Genomic DNA, 25,560 nt, shown 5'->3' with positions numbered 1-25,560 from the left:
GACACCAGATTCAGCTCCTGTCTCCTGAGCCCTCGCTGAGGAGCGATACAGCCCCCACCTGTATTCCTGACCCTTCACTTACTTCCTGCCTCACAGTGCCCGGTTCAGCCTGGCTCTGCCTACGAGTCTGCCAAGAGTATGTTATGATTCTAGTTATCAGTACAGCCCTCCTTCTCTGCATTCCTAAGCTACTGAATCGCATCAATAGTTTCGGTCATCGTCTAGCCTTTACGTCTCCATGTAAGAGAAATACTGCATTTAATGGTCATTTAATATTCCTCAACGCACTACCTGTAGAATAATGCATGCACCAGTCCTAGAGTCCGTTAGCCTTTACCCCGATAACTTTTGGATTCTATCAACACGTCCTCTAAACATTAGATACTAGATAGGGTTTAGGTACATGTCGCCTTGACTCTCCAGACTTCAGTCTCTGCTCCTAGCGCAGAAGTCATAGCCCCCAGCTTCTCCTAGTAACACGTCATTGTCAGTTTGCGCGCACCATTAGGTTAGAGGTCCCGGCTCCTTAGGTAGCCCCCTCCATGTTTCCGCCCCATTTATGACATACTCTGTTACGTTTACATCACATGTCTATGTATACGCCTCCTGTTACACCCACTTTCATCCTTATCTTTCGCGACTGCTATTGACCACACCCACTGCTCCGCCTACTGTATTCACTGTAATGCAATTGTTTTAGTATATATATGTTGTACATTGTTATTAAAGTTAGCGCGCTCATCCCAGATCCAGCCCCGGCAGCTGCCGGGCCCTGTCATCCTATTCCTGTGCAGGTTGTCCTGTTCCTGTCCTTTATGCTGTATTAAACCTGCAAACTCCTACTACCTCGAATCTTGACTCTTATTTATTGAGCTATCTGTTATTCATATGTCCAGTCAAACCTAGATCCGGTATTATTTATTTATATACCACACCACCTCTACAGCACAGCTGAGAACCGTGGGTGCGACGAGACCTCGAGGGACCGGCCATCGCCAAGACTGCACGACTTCTGCACAGCAAGCCCACCGAGTAATTTCCTGGTGAGTGCTTTGGGGTCCGAGAAGCCCCCACCCTGAGCAGCTCCAGCACCGAAGAGCAGCCCCCCAGCATCTCCACGATCGGCGTGGGGCCCTTCTGCTTTTTGCTGCTCACCGCGTTGTTTGGCTACTAGCCCGCTGGCTTGTGGCCTTCTGAACGACACCCGACGACAACACTGCTGCTGGTCTGGTTGCTCCAGACTGGCCCTTGCTTCCCTCCATCGGAGAAGTACCCTGGACCCTCCTGGTCCGGCTAAGACGCCATTTTAGGTCCACCGCGTGGGCCTTGCATTTGCCAAGACTTGTTGCCCAATCCTGGGTCCAGCGACGTCGACAGCAAGAACCTTCGTGGGACAGCTCGCACCTCCATCCTGGTCGCCGACAACGCCTCCTGGTCCGAGAGACTGCAGAGCCCAGCCGTGCCCACTCACCTGACTGCGGTGACTTCGCCCGGTGCCATCCTGGTGCCCACTTAATCACTGGCTAGTGATTCAAGAACTTGGTCCCCTCTGCTTTCAGGTTTCCTTCTTCCTTGATCCAGGCTTGGATCCATCGAACTTTCCTTCACTGGTCGCCTGCCAGCAACTTCTTCCTTCCAGGCTCCTGGTCCGGCAACGAGATTCCCGACGTCTTTTCAGACCTATGCAGCTGCAGGCCCTGGGCTAGGTAACTTCGGCACTTCGGTGTCCCAGCATAGCCTCACTATCCAAGGGTCAGGATCAACTGTCGTTTTCTCCCTACCAGGTCGGGTTCGCCCGTGAACACTAACTTTGCCTTTACTAGCTTCCATAGACTTTGTCCCGCATCCCGCGTGAGAGTGCACACTCTGCACCCGAGTCCCCTAGGTCTCCTAGAAGTAATCTAACGATTCCCTAGTCAAGTCCTAGCGATTCCAAAGCCTATTAGTACTGTACTTACCTGCTAGTAATTTCGCATTCCACTTTTAGAGTATATGGTTTTTCGTGCCCCTCGGGCATTTGTGTATAACGTGCTAACTTAAGTATTTTCATAAGAGTTTTGTTGTGTGCTTAGCACCCTGTCCTCATAAAGAGTACAGGGTTGTTGTGATTCTAATAAATACATTGTTTATTTTCATAACACTTGTGTGGTGTCCTTTCACTGGGTGTTCAAGGGGTAATGTGATGGTAAAACAGCTGGCTTAACACGCCCTCTAGAGTCTTAGCCTTAGACTGCTCGTATCCATGCTACTAGGATAGCTGGTCTATAAGGTTGACTTACAACCAATCATCAATAAGGGTTGTTTGGACTGATACATAGTGATCACTAGAATAGTGAGCACTGCATATCAGGCCAACTTCTCACAGAGGCGCAAAATGACCAGCTGAAGTTGGGGTTCCCCTACCAGGATTGTGTTGCAGACACACCATGCAATTCTTGACAACATTCTCTGCACACTTGGGAATCTCTGCATTTTGCCATACTGGAGCCAACAACTTGCAAATCCCTTTCACGCTGATGTGAGCCATTCCATGAGCCATTGTAACCACTGCAAGTACATATGCATCGGGTAACAACCATCTTTGATGCTCTGACAATTCAATCCAACAACCATTTGCATCCATTCTAGCCGTACTTTCTCTCCACATGTTCAACTCTTTCTCTGTAGCCTCAGCTTGAATAGACTTCACACTCTCTATTGTGTCTTCACACATTCCAACATCACCAACCCATCTTGCAGGGCCTGCAACATACATTCGGCTCATAACATTCCTTGCAGTTTCTTTCGCGATTTCATCAGCAAATGCATTTCCACAACCAACATCATCAGTCACCTTCTTGTGAGCACTACATTTCACAATCGCCATTTGCAGAGGCAAGGTCAGTGATTCAAGAAGCTCATTCACCAACTGACCATGCTGAATCTTAGCTCCATGCGAAGTCAGGAACCCACGTTCTTTCCACAATCTTCCAAAACTGTGAGCCACACCAAATGCGTACTGACTGTCGGTGTAGTCACTTTTGACAACACACATGCTCTTCTAAGTGCAATCAATTCTGCTGCTTGAGCTGAATTATGTGGAATACGTGCAGCTTCAACAATTGTGTGCAAAGTCGTGACAGCATATGCTGCAGTCGTATCACCATTCGGAAGCTTGAAACATGAACCATCCACCCATAATGTACCTTCACATTCAGCAAGAGGAGTGTCCCTAAGATCTATTCTCCCTTTCGTTTCTTCTTCTGTTCTAAGAAAACAATCATGCTGTTCTGAAGCATCTAATTCCTCTACAATTGGCAACAACGTAGCTGGGTTTAACGTGCTACATCTCTTTATATGCACATGACTCGCTAACAATGTTAATTCGTAACCTGACAATCGAGCACTAGTTAAGTGCTGTGTCTTGGTTCTGTTTAACAACGTCTCTACTGCATGTGGGACCATCACAACTAGTGTAGTATTCATTACTAGACCAGCAGACTGTCGAATAGAAACAGCTGCTGCCGCTGTGGCTCTTAAACAACTTGGCAATGCTTTAGCTACCGGATCCAAAGTCGACGAAAAATATGCACATGGACGCTGTTTGTTTCCAAACAACTGAGTCAAAACTGATAATGCACAACCCTCTTTCTCATGGACATACAATGTAAAGGGCTTACTGTAGTTGGGGGTACCTAACACAGGAGCCAAACATAATGCTGTGCGCAATTCAGAAAAACTTTTCTGACACTCTTCAGACCAAGGAACGGGATTGGGTGTATCTTTACACGTTAATGCCATCAAAGGTTTGGCCAATAACGAAAAATTTGGAATCCATTGTCTACAGTATGATGTAATACCCAAAAAAGCACGCACTTCTCTCTGTGTTCTTGGCACACTCAATTTCGCTATTGCCTGAATTCTTTCTGGGGTCAGTTTCCTTCCCTCCTTCGATAAGAGATGACCTAAGTAGGTCACTTCTTGTCGACAATATTGCAATTTGGAAACTGACACCTTGTGATGCAAATCACACAGATGACGCAACAATGACAACGTGGCTTTCTTACATATTTCCTCAGTATCTGCAGCGACAAGCAAATCATCAACGTACTGTACAAGAGTAGCACCTTCAGGTAAAACAATCGTATCAAGCTGTGTCTTTAGAGCTTGACTATATATTGATGGACTTTCACAGTAGCCCTGAGAAGCGCGTTTAAAGCGGAAGCTGCGTCCTCCTAAACTGAAGGAAAAAATATCCCTGCTCTCCTCAGCAATCGGGATGCTGAAGAAAGCATTCTTCAGGTCAATCACCGAAAACCAAGTTGCAGAAGCTGGAATCATAGTTAATAGGGCAGTAATGTCGGGGACAACTGGAAATTGTGGCACAACGATCTTATTGACCTCTCTAAGATCAATCACAAATCTGTACACAGGTGGCTGAGAGGGATCAGTTCGTTTCAAAACAGGCAGAACAGGACTATTGCAAACGTTGCCCCTTGTTTCTTCAATGACATCTTTTTCAATTAGATCGTAAACGATCGCTAGCAAAGCTTTTTCACCTTCACCAGAAATTCTATATTGGGGAATTCGTGGCATTTTAACATTGGCTTTCAATGTTACAACATATGGTGGTATTTCTAAAAGACCCACATCGTTAGAACCAGTAGCCCAAAGAATATCAGGAAGAAACGACAATTCTGTTGGAAGTTCATCCCTTGACAAATACATTGGGGAAACCACTCTCTTACCTAAAGTAAGTTGTACTCCTGAAGGAGAACAGTACAAAGTCGCATACAATCTTTTTAACAGATCTAATCCTAACAGGTTTTCACCACAACCCGTTGTCAGAATAAGGGGTGCTTCGAATTCACAAGGACCAACAGAAAGAGACAAAGGGTCAGAAATCGGGTTCCTAACCGGGGCGCCAGAAAAACCTACAGAAACATTAATTTCGCCAGACAAAGGTGCGCCTGGGAGTTTGGAGTGCATAATAGAACTCTTTGTAGCACCAGTATCCAACAGAAAAGGTTCTGACACACCTGATGTAATCACCTCAACGTATGGTCCACTCTGATCTACTGGAACTGAAACAACTCCCTCTCTTTGTCTATGGCTGTCCTAGCAATCATTACCTTCCCAATGCTCATCTTCTGTATAGTAATCATCAGCATAGTACTGAGCTGTCCTACCAGATGCGTTATTCTGCTGATCGAACCTATTCATAGAATTTTGAGGTGGAAGGGGACGAGCGTTTTGGGGGATGTTTCCACGTCCTCTACCTCTAGGCGCTTGCTGAACACCTCTACCTCTTGTGTTTGAAACACCATTCGCGCGCTGTAACAGAATAGGGCAACTATACATAAAATGACCCTCTTCCTTGCAATATGAACACTGGTTGGGACCTACAGGAACACGTTGCTGAGTATACTCGACTCTTTGCGAGTTCCTCTGATACTGTTGAGGCTGCTGATAATTACTCTGATAGTTATTCTGACCACCACTATTCTGGCCACCACCACCACATGGCGGATATGCTTGCTGTAACAAAACCTTCGTTTTTAACTCTTTCGTTTTCTTTTCTGCTCTATCTTTCTCGTCTTTGTCTCTATTTTCGTAATATTGTGCAGTAGCCAATATCTGTGCTGAAGAGGAAACTGCCCAAGAACTCTCAGAATCCTTTAACTTTTTACACAACTCTGGAAGCAGATTGTGCACTAATTTATCGACGAACAAACGCTGACCACCTTCTGTGCTCATATCTTGACCACTGTGGTCGACAAACGTTTCATCAAACCTGGTGAAGAAATCTGACACCGTTTCATCTTTCTTCTGCTTACATGCAGACAACTTATCCCAGTTTACACGCATCGCAGGCATTATAGTTTTCATATAATCAATGATCCTACCAGGAAGTTCTGCTACTAAAGGCTCAGGTTTAGAACCACCAATTTGTAGGGCACCTGCAGCAGCAATATTAGCCCCTGAGTCACCTAACTCCTGATCATGATCTGTATGACGAATCTTTCCCCATAAAGGCTGTGGAACAACGTTCCCAAACAACATATCGATATCGGCTAAATTCATGATACATGACCCAGCAGTCTGTGACAACTCTTTGTAATACCCTGCAGGATTTTTACGGGGATCAGGCAATGTCTGTTTAAGGGCCAAAACTTCAGCTCGCTTCCATGGCACATGTACCCACACACGCTGAAAGTGTGGCAGAATAGGTGGGTTAGCATTTGCGTCACCCTCTCTCCATTGTGGGGGAACCTCTCTCACGGGGTATTGTCGCACCTTTTTCCTACCGGATGCTTCACGCTCAAATAGTGATTGAGAAGTGCCTCCCTTACTCCGATATGACAACAATGTCTCAACCGCTTTCTTGACATCGGGACCTACAATCATGCCCTCTGCGAAATCGAACCGCGCACGACACAGCTCGGGCGGGTTACATTCCAGATCATTGTCTTCCAAATCTTCACAGAGAAAAACACACATTTGTTCAAAAACGTATCTCTGCTTCGGTGCTCCCCATTGACGGAAGACTTCCATGACAGACTCTACATCATACCTTACAGTGTCCATAACCCATTTATGCGCTAAATGATTCAGTAAATCTCTCTCTCGATAGTCAGGCAGTTGACTTCGCAACTGTCTTCGTTCTGTGTTAGGGGTCGCATTAGGCGACCCGAGAAAAGGTGAGAAAAGATTAGTAACAGTGTTTGCCATTCTCTGTCGAACGGAAGGAGAAACTGACGGAAGAACGGGCAGAAAAACAGGGTGAGATAAGGCAGGAGCAGAGGCAATAGCAGAGGGAGCATTAGGAGAAGTGGAAGGTGCACTAGGCAAAGTCGTAGAAAGCACAGGTGAAGCAGATGTGATCGGTGGGCCTTGAGGAGGCTGCACCAGAGGAGCAGGAGCCAGCTGAAGAGTAGCTGGTGGGTGCGGTGGAGGAGCAGGAGGCATAACAACCACAGGTTGCGCAACTAAAGGTTGCGGAGGTGCCGTGGCATTCTGCGCATAGGGGGGTGGCGAACTTAATAAATGCCCCATTAACGGATTTTTTCCAAGCTCTTTTGCTGCATCTTGCTGAAGAGGCGGCAAAACTGGATAACATTTATCTATTACCATTTTACGTTGCCTGTGCAACTGCTCACTCATCTGTTCTTCTTCATTGTCTTTAAACTGCATAGCAGCTTGTATTACCGAAATACCCCTTTCTCTATTATTTTTCTTCTCTAATTCAATTTCCTTCTGTTTGGCTTCCTTAAGCCATAGGCGGAAAGAGTCAAACATCGCCGACCGGGCTTTCTTTTTGAAAAGTTTAACTTCAAGATTATCTAGGATTTCTGTGTCAAAGCTACCATATTGGGGCCATTTTAAAACACCATCTTTTCTGGTGTATTTGATCCATACTTCGTTATATGTGATGGGGCCTACTCCATGTTTCACATATAATTCATAAGTTGGAGTTCCAACCGGAGGAACCGGACACGAGTCCTCCAATCGGGAGTCCCTATTATTACAACCAAGACAAAACAAATGTCCAAGTCTGCTAAGACCAAGCATCTTTGCTCTCTAGTCTAGCTCCAAACTTCAAAGGATTATCGATTACGATATTTCTCGTGAATACACGAGTCCTTCGGCTTTGGCACTTGCAAGTTCCAAACAAAGCGATCCCGAGGGATACCAAAAACTAAGAACCAACTAAGGACTGGGAGACGCTCCACTTATACTTAACTGAGATATCGATGACGTCACCAGAAGACTCGTCTTAGCGTTTCGCTCTACCAAACTTCAAGGGTCCAAATCAGGGCGATAGCCAGGGCAGCAGTCCTTTGTAGCCGTCGGGAAGCGGGGAACCTCGCAGCAAAGACTTTCGGACCACGTCGACATGCAGGGGTCGATGAAGTGGCAGGCCTTCCTCCAGAATTTTCTCACGAAGCTCCTCACGAACCTCTGGCTGGACCGGTACCGCTGGTATTGCCCCAAACGTTGGGCGCCAACTGAGGTACTGGGTTTTTCAGAACCGTTACTGAACCGGTAACCCAGCGGTGTCAGGGAACACACCCAAAGACCTCGAGTCCTTTCCTGATTCAGACCACAGAAACTCAGAGTCTTCTAGGTGAAGTCAAGGATCGATTTTATTGGCTGCAACCAAGGTAACAAGCGTCCTAGAAGTACAACAACACGGGATGTATATTCTCAGGAGACTGCTGCAATTCACAAAGTCAGGCTTCTCCTTTTATACGAAATATTGTGCTTTAGGCAAACATTCTTCACATTTTACTATACTATTGAAATGTTTCCATTACAAAGAAAAAGCAGAGTCACGATGACAAGGCCATAGTTCAGTTTGTCCAGCCCACGATAAATTACCCGGCAAGGCCCAACAATTTCATCAGATATCGGTGGACCCCCAATAAAACAGGCACCTCCCCATCATAAAGCAAGTGAGAGGAGAAAGAGCAGGGACAGGTGTGAGCAAGATTCGGCAGGGTGTGTGTGCGATGAATAGGTTTATGGCCTGTTGTGCCTTGATGCTATCTTGCTCGGCCACTGGGAGAGGAACTGACCAAACAGGTTCGGCCTGGGGCAATGGTTCCAACTTGCCCAGGTCACAGAAAAGTCAATTAAGGTGTACGTGTCCTTTGGGATCGGATTTAGCTGTTATTATAAGCCTATGTAAAGGGCAACTCACAAAATGGCTGCCGTACACAAAATGGAAGCCAAGGGTTCAGAACGAAAATGACGATTTCGAGGTGAAATCGTCACTCGAATATGACGAAAATGCTTGTACATAGTGTACTAGCCATTTTCGGTCTTTTGATACCAAATTCGTCATTTTACGACGAAGTTTAATTCTCGAGTCTAGAGTTATTACACGAGTCCAGAATTTTCAGAACTACAGCTCCTTGGCCTCTTTCCGTCCTAGCCAGTGCCTTTACATTAAGGAAATGTGGGCGGATCTTCAAATTGCTACTTCGTGTAGGTGCAGACAAGAGCAGAGACAAAAAGGGTTCAATGAGGGTAATCTGGGTTTATAAACCTGCCACTCCCTGAGAAAGGCCACCACCTCCGGGTGCGCCCCGGAGGTCCAGAATGCTCCTCCCCCTAACGCTCCTCCCCCTTCCAAGTCCCTATCTCTGACTATCAATAGTTGATCTGATGCCGCAAATCGCTACGGGAGGGGGCCAAAGGGCCCTGCAGGGGAAACTTCTCAACCTGTCTCCTCCTGGATGCACTAAACACGATGGGCCAGTGTGTTCAGCACCTTACTTAGGTACAGGCTAGAGAGGTGACATGAAATTCTCCTTGGGGCCGGGTGGCATCATTTGAAGCAACATCTTGGAAAGAGGTAAAATGCTCCAAATTAAATGTGTAGTAAATTCGATAGCTTACTGATACAGCTCACTGACAACCAGACACTAATGCTTCCATGCACTACAGGACTATGTACTAGATAAAAAATCATGAATCAGACAGGGTAAATTACAGGATGTGTAAAGACGTCAGGGGCGGAAGCAGCAATACAAATGAGAGCCTATGTGATCTTGTGGTCATATCTAAAATATGCTCTGCTAAAAACTGTCAGTTGACAATATTATGTGCACACAGAAGTCAAACACAAATATTAAACTGTGCATAAGGTGTTAGACAATGACTTTAACCCCAACTTCATTCAAAATACAACACTAGCTTGTCTTGTACCTTCTGATATGTTTTTGTAGGGCAGCCGTGGAATGCCAAGTCTAATCAAATGAATTATGCTACTTAGTCATTTTATTTAAGTAGTACATGTCCATTTACATAAAACAAAATGACAAGCAGAAAAACAATACAGTTTTCCTACAGAGTACTCTTAATCATGTTAAGTTCACACCATGATTAACAAGCTTTTGCAAACCTAATAGCTCTCTACAATGAGGGAGCCTTTGTCTTTGTCAATGTTTTTTAGCCATGTTGTACAGCAGCACGGACAACGGGGTGATGGGTGTCAGGGAGCAGATCCATATAGACAATAAGGGTGGGTGGAAGATAGCAAAGCTGCACAGACAATGAGGAAGGAGAGGAGGAAGCAAGGCAATACAGACAATTGGAGTAAGCAAGGCAAATGGACAATTGGGAGCAAGCCAACAGGGTCGGGGCAAGCAGAATGAATGGATAAACAGAGGGGGAGAAGTACAGAAGGGAGACAGGTGAAAAAGAAGCCCTCTGTAGGCTGCTTAAATACAAAGAAGGGCATCAGGGAGACCGCCTGCAAACACATTCACCTTTATGGCGTGCATTAATAAAAACAAAAAAGTAGCTCCCAAAACATGAGTGGAAGGACACAAGTACTTGGGCCATGCTCCAGGGGAGAGCAAAACACAAGAAGAGGAAGTGACAGCTGCATGCGTTGACAAACGAGAAGTAAAAAAATTACAGTGACAATGAAGCCAACCATTGGCAAGCAATAAGCAGGCTCTAAGCCCACTAACAAAATGTCTTACAAGTGATCTAAAGAAAAACATCAAAGCAGAATCTTTCTTTCTAAAAATGTGGTTCAATTAAGTAAAACTGCACATCTAAATTATTATTTTTTTGCTAAAAGGTAATTATTTTCGCACACACACCCCATCATCGAAGCTCAGTGTTCAGCTGAAGTGTATAGTCAATTGAATCACTTTTTTCTGAAATGAAATGATCCCTGTAGCAGTCTGTAAAATTCTCAAGATGCAGGCAACAATTGCAACTGCTTGAGCTTAGCAACATACTTGTTGCTACAAAACAATTATTTTTAATGTCAGATGTGGTGCCAGTTTTGTTAAAAGATCTTGGCCCGGCATAACAGAAAATCATTAGGTCAACACTGTAACAAGGATGTTTTGAACACCAAATATGAAAAGGACAGGTTGTGCCTTCTCTGGATAGTAAATGTTGGTGTCATGATCAGCTGACTGCAAATTATGGATAGAGGAAAATGTTCATCTATCTACTCAGCAAATATCAATTGAACCTTCACACCCCAAGGCAACACTGCGGTGGCTTCTGTGCAGATTCTAAATTATATTTATCCATTTTGTGTGGCGGTGGAACCTGCTTATAAGTTGTGCTGCTTTTGAAGTCATTGCATTGGTTATCATGTTATCTCAATGAGAAGAATTATGAGAAGCAGTTATATATAGTTTTAATTCTTTCTTGTATCATCATTCATTATTTATAAGCATTGGAACTTCAAGATCCATTATCTAACCTCTTCTGATCGGTGACTCACCGAGAGTCAGTGTTGTTACTCGCACTATATAGAGAATAGTTGGACAATTGAGGATGTCTGATTACATCCCAGTGTTTTAGGAGTCAGGAATGCGAGCCATCTCAAAACTGGCCTGCAAGAACTTGATTTATTAATATCCCCTTAGACCTCAATTCTAAGGTTGAGGCTAAATGCCAATCCCTGAGCAAACTGGATGGTTTTCTCACCCTTGCAGAGTTTTCCACATGAGGTAATTACAGGTAGCAATTTTCCTCCGTTTTTCCGTCAGTTTTGGAGTGTCAAACCTGCTGAAATTTAATGGGAAAAGAATGGCCATTGAGTACAAAGACATATGAATTCAATGTGGTAGGCACAGAGGGCCAGCTGGACAAAGCTTTTTTGAGGTTGCAATCGGTCCAATTAGCAGAATCTGGCCATTTGCGACTGCAAAACACTTTTTTATGTACAAACACCAAACTGAGATTCTACAGAATCGCAATTTGGGTTTGCAAATCGGTATTTGGAAGGGGCATGTTTTCAAAACCAAACACTGATTTGCAGCAGTATGTATTGATGTTTTGCAACCAAATTGTGGTGTCCAAAACATTAATTATTTACCAACTACTGAAAGGTAGTGGTAAGGCATTGCAAACAGAAGGGGACCCCAGAGGGACCCCTTCCTGTTGGGAATGTTTAAAAAAAAAAAAAAAATTACCAGCAGGCAGGGGTCCGATGGACCACTGCCTACACTTATAAAACAAATGTTAAACATCCCCTTTATTGGAAGATGGGCTGCATTTCCAAAGTAATGGATTGCTTTATTCAAAACCAATCACAGACATGGTGGTCTGCTGATGTCAACAGGCTTCCACCCCTGTGACGGCTATCACTCCGAATAGGTCACAAACTGTGCCCTACTCTCATAATATTTATGAGGTAGGTCAATTTGCGTCCTACTGGGAACTTTTAAAATTAAAAGTTTCATACATTAAGAATTTCAATTTCCTAACTGCGATTCGCAGAAAATCGAAATTTGGAAATCGTTATTTCCAATGTTAGTACATTTGGCCCCAAGTTCTGCATGTTATGATCAATTTGCAACATACAAATCGGAATAGGAGATATTTACTGTATCCAGTAAATACCTCCCATGACATTGGTATATATCAATTCCAGTAAATATCTCAACTCTCTCCCAGGCTCTCAAAATCAGGACCTAAGTGGCACATGCATCAATATTGCATTTTGCGATACCTTAATTGAGAAAAATAAGGAATCGCAATTAAGGAATTGAAAAATGCAATGCCTCAAGAAATATAGCGATTTCTTAAAATTCCTTAATTGCGATTCTCTAATTGAGAATCGCAATTAAGGAATACCTCCCCATCCATTCCTATGGGCCTAGAGGCCCATAGGAATGAATGGAAAGACATTCTTAATTTGTAATTCACCATTAGAAATCCCCAAATTAAGAATGCAATTTCAAGGGTGCAGGGGTGTCCAAAGGACACCCTGTTGCACCCCTGAAATCTGCTTAGAAGTAAATTTTGCACACTCACATGCCTCAAGGGCATGTTTGTGTGTAAAATGGAACTTTGAAAAATGCACTTTAGTGCATTTTTCAAAGTTTTTGCAAATTACCATGAAGGTCAACTTCATGGTAATTTGCTCCCCTTATTTGCGAATTCGCAAATATTTAGAGTTTGATGCATTGCATTTAAGGAATCTCAATTTGAGATTCCTTAAATGCAATCGCAATTTAAGAAATCGCAATTTTGCAATTTCTTAAATTGCGAAAATTACAAATATGTTAATGCATCCCAAAAATGGAAATTGCATTCGCAAACGGATTAATTTTGCGATTCGCACCATTTGCGAATGCAATTTCCTTTGATGCATGTGCCCCTAAGTGTTATAAATGTAATTAATTCAAGAAAGAACACCAACTACTTTCTTCTATGGTGTCATACTCAGGGATCAACTCATATATTAAATCAATAGCACCAAATGACTTTTCCCCAATGTTTAAGTCGTGCAGAGAAACTCTGGAGGGTCGCTGTGAGTTCTGTGTTACCACTGAATGACCATGTCACTGTACTGGCTATATCATCTATCCTCCTTACATGCCAAAGCAAGTCCCTAATTTTTGCATTTATGTTGTTCCAAAAAAAATCTTTATTGCTCTTCATGTATCCATCTTTTAAAAGCAATGGAACCACGCTTCTACCTGCATTGCACATGGATCAGAAATCATTCGCAGCAAGGAGGCATCAGTGCTGAATGCGATACAAACACAAGTGTACAAAACTGTTTTTCACTTGTGCAAGTCAAGCTCTTCCCCTCAAGTATGGCTGGAATTTGGGCTACAAATCAGCAAATACAAAACTGGAAGGCTTTGGTCAAGTTTAGTTGGTCTTTCCGGGTGGCAGTAAGTGGGTCACTGAATAACTGAATAACTTATTCTGGTCAGAGATAGAGCCACAGATGGAAAAGAAAATCATGGGGGTTACCACATGTATCTAGCAATTGAAGGCCTGGATATCAGTAGAGCATGGGCAGTGCCCACGGGTAAGACTGCCTTGTCCAGGATAAGCAATGCTGCGACAAAATCCAAGTCACTACTATTGGACAAGTCGCAAAGAAACTCCACGCTTGGCCAGTCATCAACACCTTTCAGAAGCAGGAGCATCAAGCATACCTGACAACTCACTTCCCACTGGCACTAAACACCATTTTATGATGTATCACTTTGAACAATTCAACTCAAAGAATCTTATACCATCCTGGAAATTTTGCCCGACCAATCCAAACTGCTGTTTATGTGAATATAAGCAAAAATTAATCACCCAAATACACTACACCTGTCTAGCTTTGCTAAAACAAAGAAGACCATTACTAAGGCCACCACGTTTCCAACTGCAAGTCCAGAGTTGCAGACTAGCAGTCATCGCCTGGCTGAGCGGAGCCTAAATCCTTCTAGCTTGCCGGGGAATGAAATTCTTAAATCAGGTGAATAAGTTACAATGTGAGTAAAGTCCCCGCACCAGCAGCAGAATCAACAAATAAACCAATTAACAGAGACTATCAGGCACATACATCAACCTTTTTTCCAAGCGCAAACGGGGCAATTCGCAAAAATCTGCCATTTGCGCCCACAAAAAGGGCTTTTGCAATGCATCAACAAGGTGTAAGGCACTCACAATTTAAGAATTTGCATTAATTGTGATTTCTTAAATTGCAATTGCATTTAAGGAATTGCAATTTGCGATTCCTTAAATGCAATGCATGTACCCCTTAGAAATAGCGAATTCGCTATTTGGGACCGCAAAATACAGAGAAATTACTCTGGTCTGTATTTTTAAAAAACCTTGAAAAATGCACTAAAGTGCATTTTTCAAGGTTTCAGGTTACACACACACATTACCTTGGGACATGTGTGTGCGCAACATGGGTGCACATCACAATTTCAGGGGTACAACAGGGTGTCATTTTGACACCTTTGCACCCTTGAAATTGCATGCGCAATTTGCCATTCATTCATTCCTAAGCCCATAGGAATGAATGGGAAGGCATTCCTTAATTTAATTGCGACTCGCAATTTGAGAGTTGCAATTAAGGAATGTTTAGGAATCGCTATTTTAATAGTGATTCCTGCATGCATAGGCTTTTGAGAGTCCTTAATTGCGATTCCTTAATAATCGCAATTAAGGACTCACAAAAGCTTTTCTTGATACATGTGCCTGTATGATTCCGTGAAACTGGTCAATTGCCAGGCACAATATTGCACTTGTGATTTTAAGTTTGTAGTTACTTGTTTATTTTCACATTATGGTATTTTAAGCACTTATATTTTTAATGAACTAGGCAATTACCTGACAGCACAAGTCTTGGTCATTTTTTACTCGTCACTACTGACTTGTAATATTTTTTAATGCACCCTGCCAGAAACAGTGTACAATGAGTGGAGTGTGACTTCTCCACGATTTCTGTAATGGTTTTTATTAACTATGCAGTAGGCTTAACTTACTTACTTACTTACCCTATAAGTATTAGCTGATGTTGTGTTTGCCATGTGTGTCCCTGCAAGGATACCATATATTGTTATGCATTTCTCGTGTCCCCACGAGGACACCGTACCGCCACCTTGTCACCAGCTGTCAGTTGTTTTGGCAGTTGGACAGCTGATGACAACCTGTGCGGCAGCATTCCTTGTGCTCCGCTACGCAGAGCCTGTGTTGTTGCAGTTTCGAAGAATAAAGAGTTTACTTAACAAAGCTCGTGTCAGACAATTCTTTACAGCTGAAGTACCCAACTTTATCAAAGTTCAAAGGAAAATTAGAATAAAGCACTGACTGTTCAACAACAATGGTAAAAGTTGGCACTGACAAAGTTACTGCCATATACAGGTGTCCGCCTCTGGATTTGCGACAGCTTCTTGATAGACGCTGAGAAAATTCAATTTGAATCCTATTGCATCTTAGAACTGGGTACTGATATTTATGATCTCTGTTCATTCTAGATGGCATTTGTGGCAGGGGGTTGCAAGTTTCTAAGTGCTCTCAGGCAAACAGCAGTGTTTGCCACACCCTACCTTGAGGATAGTTTGGCCCAGCAAGTCACAGAGGTCTTGTGTTGTGGAGAGATAAACAGAAAGAGTACTGCCCCAGGAAATCAGTGTAGGAGGCCCATCTGTTCTCAGGGTTTCGGTGTTACGAAAATTGAGGGACCCCCCCCCCCTGCATAGGACATAGAAAGGCCCCACTCGGGCCTCACTCAGGAGCTTTCAGGCCAAGGTACTATTCTGAGGGCCCTCCCGCACTGTGTGGGTTGCGGGGACCTTTGTTACACCACTGTTTGTGATCACAGTTGGGAATATATGTATAGCTTCCCTGAGACGTGAGGCGAAGCCAAGTTTGGTTGCACAGTTTGAAACAACTGAGAGTCAGACCTGCTGACTTACTTCACTGTGTGAGGAGGGGCAGGGCCTTGAAAGGGGAGGAGCCTCATGCAGAGAACAACTTAACAGGCACTTCTGCCCCTCCCATCACCAATCTTCCCCCTTAACAAAAGCTGGCTGAGGGTGATGCTGACCATTTGGGATATTTTCACACCCATTAATGGGTTTTCTCTGTTCAGGGCCCCCAACAAAGAGCCGGAAACTCACACCATGCATTGGTTTCCATGTTGTCTTCTCTGCAACTGGATGATCGTGTGAAGGGAGCCAATATCATGTGACCCACTGTGCCACTTTGTGATTTGGCAGGTCGGAGAGTGGTTGTGTCCACATACGGCAGTCTAGTACACAGACCAATGGAGAAGGCAGAGCTGAGGTGAGCCCAGGAGCCACAAATGTCCTCAGATGGCAAACCAGGCAAATATCCATTAAGGAATTATGAATAGCTTCATGTATGAATCCTAGGAACTGACCATGGATCTGAAAAGTTAAGAACAGATTGAAGTAATATAAACGAATCAACAGGGGTCCAAGACTCAATTAGGACATCAATACTCTGGAAGTGAATGGTTTGCTGGGGCTATGATACGCCAGGAATTATTAACGGGTGCTACAGAAGCAGAGTCTTAGGAACGGGTGAGCAATTTGAAGTCCTTGAAGTCTTGATGTTTTGTGGGAATCTCAATCATGTGGAGGACTGACATTTACAGGGTAAAATAGGTTGGAGTAGGATTAACATGTGAACATGGGAAGCAGGGAGAAAAGTAGATAATTTTTGTTTAGTGAATTGCACCAGCAGCCAATTGCTGTGATGCTGAATGGTCAGCAATTGTGGATGAAATATGATTCCGTGGAGAATTGGCGGTCTCCCAATTCTCTGGACTGAGGGAGAGCAGTTACATGAGGAAATGGGCCACCTCAAAGGTTAGTCAAACTGGAGGTACCCCTCGGGCATTGTGGGGTGTTGTACCCTGTGAGGCCTACCCAGCACTTGGAGGGAAAGGAACACCAGCAGCAAAAGATAAAGGACAATTTGCAGCTGAATCCTCATGATTTCGGCTGTCAGGGATGACTGATAGCAAGAACAGTCAATCTTAGGGAAAGGTTTTACAATGAAATGAGTGTTTTATAACCACCCCTAAAATCTGTCCTCCTTTCCAGGTTGGTATGGTGAAGTCAGAAGCCTACTGTTCGGGGCTAGATACTTACCCATAATCTAGATCGGGGTCTTCCGCTAGGGCAACTGTTTCTGGATGCCAAGATGCCACTAAACACCCAAGTGTGGGGTAGGCAAGTGCTCTGGAGAAGCTGCCATGCTCTAATGAGGAAAAAGTCAGAGGCAGAAAAAAATCGCCTTGCTGATGAATTCTTCACAGGGTTAGAGAAAATAAGAAGGCAAGAATCCAGACAAAGAAGCCCTAGGAGCGGGGAGTCAAGATCAGCAAGTGGGGAGAGTGAGGAAACAAGCAAAGAAACACATCTTTATTGTGACGCTCAGTCCAACCACACTAAAGCCTTTATATATTAAAAGAAAAGGAAAAAGAACTGACATCAACACCACGTGACATAAAACCTAATGAATTAGGCCACAGGTCCATACGGAATTCCAATCGACCTCTATAAAATGCTGGCCTCCAAGCTGGTCCCCCACCTACCACACATGAACAAAGAAAGTAAGCAGTGGGGCTTTCTGCCAGGTAACCAGTGGCTTGCCACCATAGTGGTCATACATAAAGAGGGAAAGCCTCCTGAAGATTGAATCTGTTATAGGCCGATCTTGCTCCTAAACCCAAAGGTTAAGATTATGTCCAAAGTGCTGGCCATGAGATTGATCATGGTGATACAGGCCTTGGTCCACCCAGACCAATTGGGATTTATCCTCCACCAAAGCACGGCAGTTAACTTGCCCTTGCCCCACTCCCTCTTCGCCCTCCAAAACATGAGATCCCAAAATCATACTTTATTATTATTATTATTATTATGCTGTTTTATCACGCGCTCAATTACTGCCGGAGTATCCTGGCGCGAAAAGAGAAAAGAAAACAGAAAAGAGGAATAAGCTGTACAGAAAACTAAAAAGCCAACTTAAACAAATGGGTTTTCAAGGCTTTTTTAAATGGCCCAAAGTTCAGGGTAGCTCGCAAAAATAGTGGAAGGTCATTCCAGGCAGAAGCGGCCTTCACCGCAACCGACTGCCCTCCCAGCCGAGAGCGCTGAAAACGCGGGACCTGCAGCAGATGTTGGGCGGTAGAACGCAAAGGTCTGTTGGGAGAGTACGGGCTAAATCGTTTCATCAAATAGGCAGGACCATGGCCGTTTATAGCTTTATGCGCAGTGTAAGAATTTTAAAAACGATCCGTTGTGACACTGGCAACCAGTGCAATCTCTGCAAATGATTCTTTACACTCACACGGCTAGAGATGTTGCATAGAAGTCTGGCGGTAGCATTTTGGATTACTTGGAGACACCTCACCAGATAGGCCGGGGAGCCGCTCAGCAAGGCATTAGCGTAGTCAAGACGCGAGAGAATTAATGCCCTCGCCACTGACTCTCTTGATGTGGAAGGAAGATAGGGAAAAAACTTCCGTAGCGCTTTAAGGGTCCCAAAGCAACACCCTGTCAGTTTCTTAATGTGCGCTTCGAACCGGAGGTCTTCTCCGAACCAGACCCCTAAGTTCTTAGCGGGAACATTTACTGAACAGGGCATTGGAAAGCCAGCTGGCCAGAGTGAATCTCTAAAACTAGGGGGAAAATGGCCATACAACAAAATTTCTGTCTTGTCCTCATTACACTTCAATTGTGCAGCGGCTAACCAATTGAAAACTGAGGAGAGACAAGACTGAATCAGAGCTGTGTCAAGAACATCCCTAGGCCACGTGAAAAGCAGCTGCGTATCATCAGCGTAGGCAATAATTTTGGCTCCCAGCTGTTCGGCCATCTCTATCAAGAGGGTCAGATAGACGTTAAAAAGCAGAGGGCTCAATGTAGAGCCCTGAGGGACCCCCGTCGAAAGAGGCTTGGCCGTAGATGAAAAGGGGGGAAGCCAGACCTGCTGGGATCTGGACAAAAGAAAGGAACGCAGCCAGTCCAAAGCTAAGCCCGTAACACCAATATCAGCAAGCCGCGCGAGAAGGCACTGGTGTGGCACAGTGTCGAATGCGGCAGAGAGGTCCAATAAAATTAGAGCCGGTCTGCCGCCACTGTCCAGACACTCCCTGACCGCTTCAGAGATCTCCACTAATGCAGACTCGGTGCTGTGGGCAGCGCCGAACCCTGATTGTGCCGGGTGGAGAGCCCCTGATGATTCAACAAACTCGTTCAGCTGCCGGAATGCCATTTTTTCACCAACTTTGGCCATAGCCGGAAGTAGTGAAATTGGCTGATAATTGGTTAGCACGGCAGGGTCAGCACCCGCCTTTTTAAGCAAAGGCAGCAGCTTAGCCTGTTTCCAGTCAGCAGGCACGATGGCCGACTTAAAAGAAAGGCCAATGATATGCGAAATTTCCTGAACCACCACCTCAGCTATACCAGCGAGCACCCGCGCCGGGCAGGGGTCATTTGGAGACCCTGATTTCAGAGATTTAATCACGGCCAGAGTGTCAACTACTGAAGGTGGCACAAACTCCGATATCTTGGGAGAAGAGGACCCTAAGGGAGGAGAAGGGTCGGGAATGGGGTCAAAAGTGGACCTGGAATCAAAGCTGGACTGAATAGCAACAATGTTTTGCTCAAAGAACGAGGAAAGACTCTCACACCACTCCCTCGAGGCCGGGACCATTCGCTGCTCAGCACAAGGGGAGAGGAAACTTTTGACAATCGCAAAGATCTCATGGCTGCTGTTATTAGCCTTATCAATACTGCTAGCAAAGTACTCTCCCTTGGCTGTTTTAATACAGGCATAGTAGTTCCTCTGTGCCGCCCGCAGAGCTGCCTTAGCCAGGGGGCAGTAAGCTTAACGCCAGGCTCGTTCTAACTTTTTACAGGTGAGCTTATGTGCGCGCAGCTCGGGGGAAAACCAGGGTTTAGAAGGGGCAGAGTGAGCTCTACCAGAATTGCCACCTTTAGATGAAGAAGCCACCCCCGCTGCAACCCATTCATTGAAAGTCAGCACTGCCTTTGCCAGCTCATCACCCAGCACGGGCCGTCTTTCACTCAAGGCGGCAGGCAGGGTACCCATATTAATTTTCTTGGCACAAACGGTTTTTGCCGCAGAAGGGATGATTTCTGGGCTGACCATGCAAATCTGATCAGCCGGTGATCCGACCATGTGAGGACTTGCGGGGATTCGACCCGGAGGGGAAAGTTCAAACAGATCACATTGAGCGTGTGACCCCCCGAGTGCGTAGGTAGAGAGACCCATTGAAAAAGGTGGGCAAGGCTGAAAAAATCCCACAGAGCTTTACACTCAGGGACCTCCGCCACCTCAGCATGAATATTAAAATCACCCAGTAGCAGAAAACACGGAAACCTCAGGGCCCGAGGCACCATAGCCTCGAGCAATGCTTTAAGAAAAGAGCCAGAAGGCCCTGGTGGTCGATAGATTAAGGTGCCACCTAGAGTGAAATGGGGAGAGAGGACCAGGGAAAAATTCAGAACTTCCCCGACTCCTAACTCGTCCGGGGGATCTACATGAAGAACCCAAGATTCTTTCAGAATAATTGCCAGTCCACCTCCCCTTCCAAGTGCACGATCTTTCCTACATATTTTATAGCCCCTAGGAATGGCCAACTCGACATCCGGTGCACTGGCGTTGTTGAGCCAGGTTTCTGTGACAAACAGAATGTCCAAAGATCCCTCCTCCAGCAGTTCAAATATATCCGCAGCGTGCTTGCTCAGCGATCGAGCATTGACCAAGGCCACTGAGACAGAGTGGGAGGAACTCAGAGGGGGAGATTGATCAATCAGTGTGGCAGCACAGCTAAAGCCACAGGCAGAACAAGGATTAAATGAGTCCGAGTTCCCCACACCCTGTCCAGAGCCCGGACAACCAGAAGGACGCAAAGAGCGCAACTGCTCACTAGTATAAGAAATGGCGGTCCTATCTAGGGCTTGCGACTGTAGGTCAGTGAGTCCTGCATCCGCCCCGGCCGAGACGCGGACGGGCGCAGACGGGCTGACCTTTGGCTTACCTTTGGCGCGCCTGAGGCGCGCCCGCCATGCGCGGCCGCTGCGCGTCAGAGAGGGCATGTTGATTTTATAGAAGGAGCTCCCTCCCCCAGCTAGACCGCTGCCACAGGTTCAGCCGGGGTGCAGGACTACTAGGAAGATGGCCGCCCGACCTCCACACAAACGGCACAGCAGCCGCGGTGGAACGGGGTAGGAAAGGCTCACCTAGGAAAGTGATCAGGTAGGTCGTAGCGCCCCCCCAAAGAATAAAATCAGGTTTTAAAAAGGTCAGCGCCAGTAAATACAAGGACTCGAAAGCGCGAGTCTTCACATGTGCAAAAAAGTGCAAAACGCTGCTAAAATATCACACAGATCAGTAAGCAAAGTACAATTTTAAAAATAACAGGGATATGGCCACAAAGCAAAGCGGGTCAGTATGGGAGCTGCCACCAACCCACACTCGCCGCAAAGATCTCTGCCCACAGCTGATTTTATAGAAGGAGCTCCCTCCCCCAGCTAGACAGCTGCCACAGATTCAGCCGGGGTGCAGGACTACTAGGAAGATGGCCGCCCGCCCTCCACTCAAACGGCACAGCAGCCGCGGTGGAACGGGGTAGGAAAGGCTCGCCTCACCCTAGGAAAGTGATCAGGTAGGTCGTAGCACCCCACTTTAAGGCAATTGAGGGGGAAGGTGCAGACATTGCTGTGGTCTGAGTGTCTCACACGCATTGCACTACACAAGATTGTGTTGGGGTGGTATGATGGAGGCATCACATTGCCAGATGTCTAGAAACACTACTGGGGTATGCAACTGAACACCATTAACAACTAGGTTTTCCTTCCACAGACAGGAACCAGCGTTTTGCTTGGAAAGGCTTACATTGCATCCACAGGAATACCTAAACGCCCTATATGGAGGGAGTAGATGGTGTGGCTGGCCCACGCAGACAGTAGTAACTTTTATAAGACCGCCCTTTCAACCCTGGGGTGGAAAAACACAGATACGTAGGCAACCCCACTATTGGAAGCCAAGATTCTTGACAGATTGTGAAAATTGCCATGGTTCGACAAATGGGACCACATTGGAATCTTCAGGGTGGGGGCGTTTAGTCTCATGGTGATGTAATCCGCTGGCATGGCCTGCAGCGAGAATACAAACTGGCACCTGCCGAGACATACAAATACATGCAACTCTGCCACGTGCTCAGAGTGATGTTGCCCAAGGGTGCTGACATTTCCGAGTCCTCCCCACTAGAAAATAGACCACTACATGAGTTCATGCCCTGGAAGTCCACGTTGCTAACCTATAAAACATTGCTAAGACATATGCCAGATGACTTAAAACAGGTCAGCGAGCAGTGGGGAGTTAGAGGGGTTGGAGGACAGTGAATTGGAAGAGGCACTTGCATCCACCATAGTGGTGGCCATATGTTTGGGGTTTAGACTGGTCCAGCTAAAAATCATGCATCGCTTTTACTATGCCCGCACAACCATGGTAAAGATGGGGAGGGCCGGAGGCGCATTATGTCTGTGGGGGACAGACCGGCACCTTTTTCCATATCCTATGGGAGTTCCCGGCAATACAGGAGTTTTGGTCTGCAGTGGTGAATTGCATGGGGGAAGTGAGTGGTGGGAGCATGAATGTCTTCGCCAAATGGTGTGTGCTAAATGTCTGGGGAGAGACAGACACTGGCCTTTCGCAATGGACATGGATGACATTAGGCCTTGCAGTGACGAAGAGAAATATAGTGTTGGCATAGGGCACTGAACGGTCCCCGGATTTGCAGGCCTGTAATGTAACATGGGCCGGTGTATAATGGCAGGGAGGGTTGTTCATGAAGGTCATACTGTCCCCAAAAATTAGGCGAAAAATTAGAAAGACTCGAATGCCTGTAGAGAACAACTATGTGGCGAATTTGACTATTCTGATGATGGGGAGTCACATCCCGATACTGGTGCGAGAGTACCAAATATTGGGGCTTGAGAGCATGGGGAAGAGGAGGTGGGAAACGATGATTTATAAAATTATTAAATGTTCTGCAGTGCTATGTATGAAACCTGATGTTCTATCCAAAATAGCAATTAAAAGATATGTAAAAAAAATATTGAAAAATTTCAAAAAACAAAACGTAATGGATTGGGAAAGCCAGAAAGGAATCAGGGGGGGAACAACGATGATGAAAAGGGAAAAGAAAAGAAAATGGGGAGGAGAGGAGAGGAGAGGAGAGGAGAGGAGAGGAGAGGAGAGGAAAGGAAAGGAAATGAAAGAGAATGAAAACCTGAAGTGGATTAGCTGCTGTGTCAACTTAAAAGGCAGCTACAAACTTCGAGCAGGTGACTGACATTTTTTAGTTGAAGAGAGAAGGAACAGCAGCCAGGAGCCCAGGAGTGCGAGACTAAACAGATCAAGGTGAGAGGCTCTCTAACAGGCACATGCATCAAAGCTTTTTGAGATCGCAAATGGTGCGAATCGCAAAAATCGGCCGTTTGCGTTCGCAAAATCAGCTTTTGGGATGCATCAAGGGTGAAGGCCCTCTCAATTTGAGAATTCGCAAATATTTGCGAGTTCTCAAATTGCGATTGAATTTAAGGAATCGCATTTTGCGATTCCTTAAATGCAATGCATGAAAGTTTTAAAAACAGCGATTTCGCAATTAGGGGGAGCAAATTACCATGAACTTGAACCTCATGGTAATTTGCGAAAACTTTGAAAAATGCACTTTTGTGCATTTTTCAAAGTTTCATGTTGTGCACACATGCCCTTAGGGCATGTGTGTCCACAACATATGTGCACAGATTAATTTCAGGGGTGCAACAGGGTGTCCTTTGGACACCCCTGCACCCTTGAAATCGCATTCTCAATTTGCGATTCGCTAATCGCGAATCGCAAATTGAGAATGTCTTCCCATTCATTCCTATGGGCCTCTAGGCCCATAGGAATGAATGGGGAGGTATTCCTTAATTGCGACTCGCAATTTGCGATTCGCAATTAAGGAATGTTTAGAAATCGCACATTTTCAGCGGTTTCTTCATGCGTAGGCTTTTGCGATTTCTTCATTGCAATTCCTTAAAAATCGCAAATAAGAAATCGCAAAAGCCAACAATGATGCATGTTCCTGTAAGCTTTTTATGGTGTCTTCTGAGCCCCAGGAACTAGGGGACCCTGCAAATGTACAATGGTTCTTAGGCACCTTGGTGGTCAAGAAGTAAAGGAACTAACGCCTACTTCACTACACAATGGGGCAATGCACACCCATTCTGGAAGTAGTCCATTAGGTCAGTACTGCCACCATTCACCGATTTTTGGATTCCAAAACAAAACCATATTTTGTTAGCACTCTCTTCTAGCACCAAGGTCGTTATTTGTGTTGTTTCTTGCATTCTAGCACTCCATTTGTGGAGCTGCTGTATGCAGTGGTCTACAGTAGCCTTAATGTATCATTGACCCTAGGTCGCTTATTTACCTCATTGCAGAGACCAATCCAACAAAGCAGCGATGCCTCCTTCCCTGTTGATGTATACCCATTAAGGACTAACATTTCCCGAGTCCTCAGTGAAGCTGGTCTTTTTCAAAACTCTCTTTCATCCAGTCAGCACACCACCAGATAAGTGTGGCCAGGTTTCTGTGAATTGGGGAAAAACAGTAACCGGAGTGCATGGATCCGTCTCCTGTACAGTGGGCAGGCTCCTAAACCTTGCCTTGGTTTGGAGAAAAGGTACACCGAATACACAATGAATGTAGGAGGCCATCTAGTTTGCATGAATCCAGGAGTATATTGACAGTCCAGGGAGTCATGGTGGAGAGATGCAGGGCCTGATTCACAAAGAGCCTCTGCACCCATAGCGGAGGCCCCACGGTTGTGGGGGAGTCTACGCACTCAAGGGGAAATTTCCACAATAAGAAATATTGCAGAGACTTCCCCACGACTGCGGCGCCTCTGCCACAAGCATGGAGGCCCTTTGTGAATCCGGCGCGCAGTCTCAAGATGCCACAGGCAAGACAATCCTGTTATGAGGCCCCAGGTCCCCTTAGTATGGTACTGATAGAGCACACAGGTCACCCGACTATAATTTTACCAGTTTTCGACTGGGCCCAAATTCAATTAATTCCATCAATTAATTTGAACAAGTAACCTGTGCGCTGGCTATCAGATATTTGTACCTTCTGGGTCCTATACCATTGACTTACCAATCCTAGTCGCGGGTACCTAAACCTGCGGGATCAGGGAGCAAGAATAATATCGAGGCAGGTAACAACTTTATTTAAACCAAACTCATAAAC

The sequence above is a fragment of the Lissotriton helveticus genome, chromosome 6 (assembly GCF_964261635.1).
Source record: "Lissotriton helveticus chromosome 6, aLisHel1.1, whole genome shotgun sequence".
In the NCBI taxonomy this organism is placed as follows: Eukaryota; Metazoa; Chordata; class Amphibia; order Caudata; family Salamandridae; genus Lissotriton; species Lissotriton helveticus.
The sequence above is the reverse complement of the archived record's forward strand: the minus strand, read 5'-3'. Positions refer to the sequence as shown.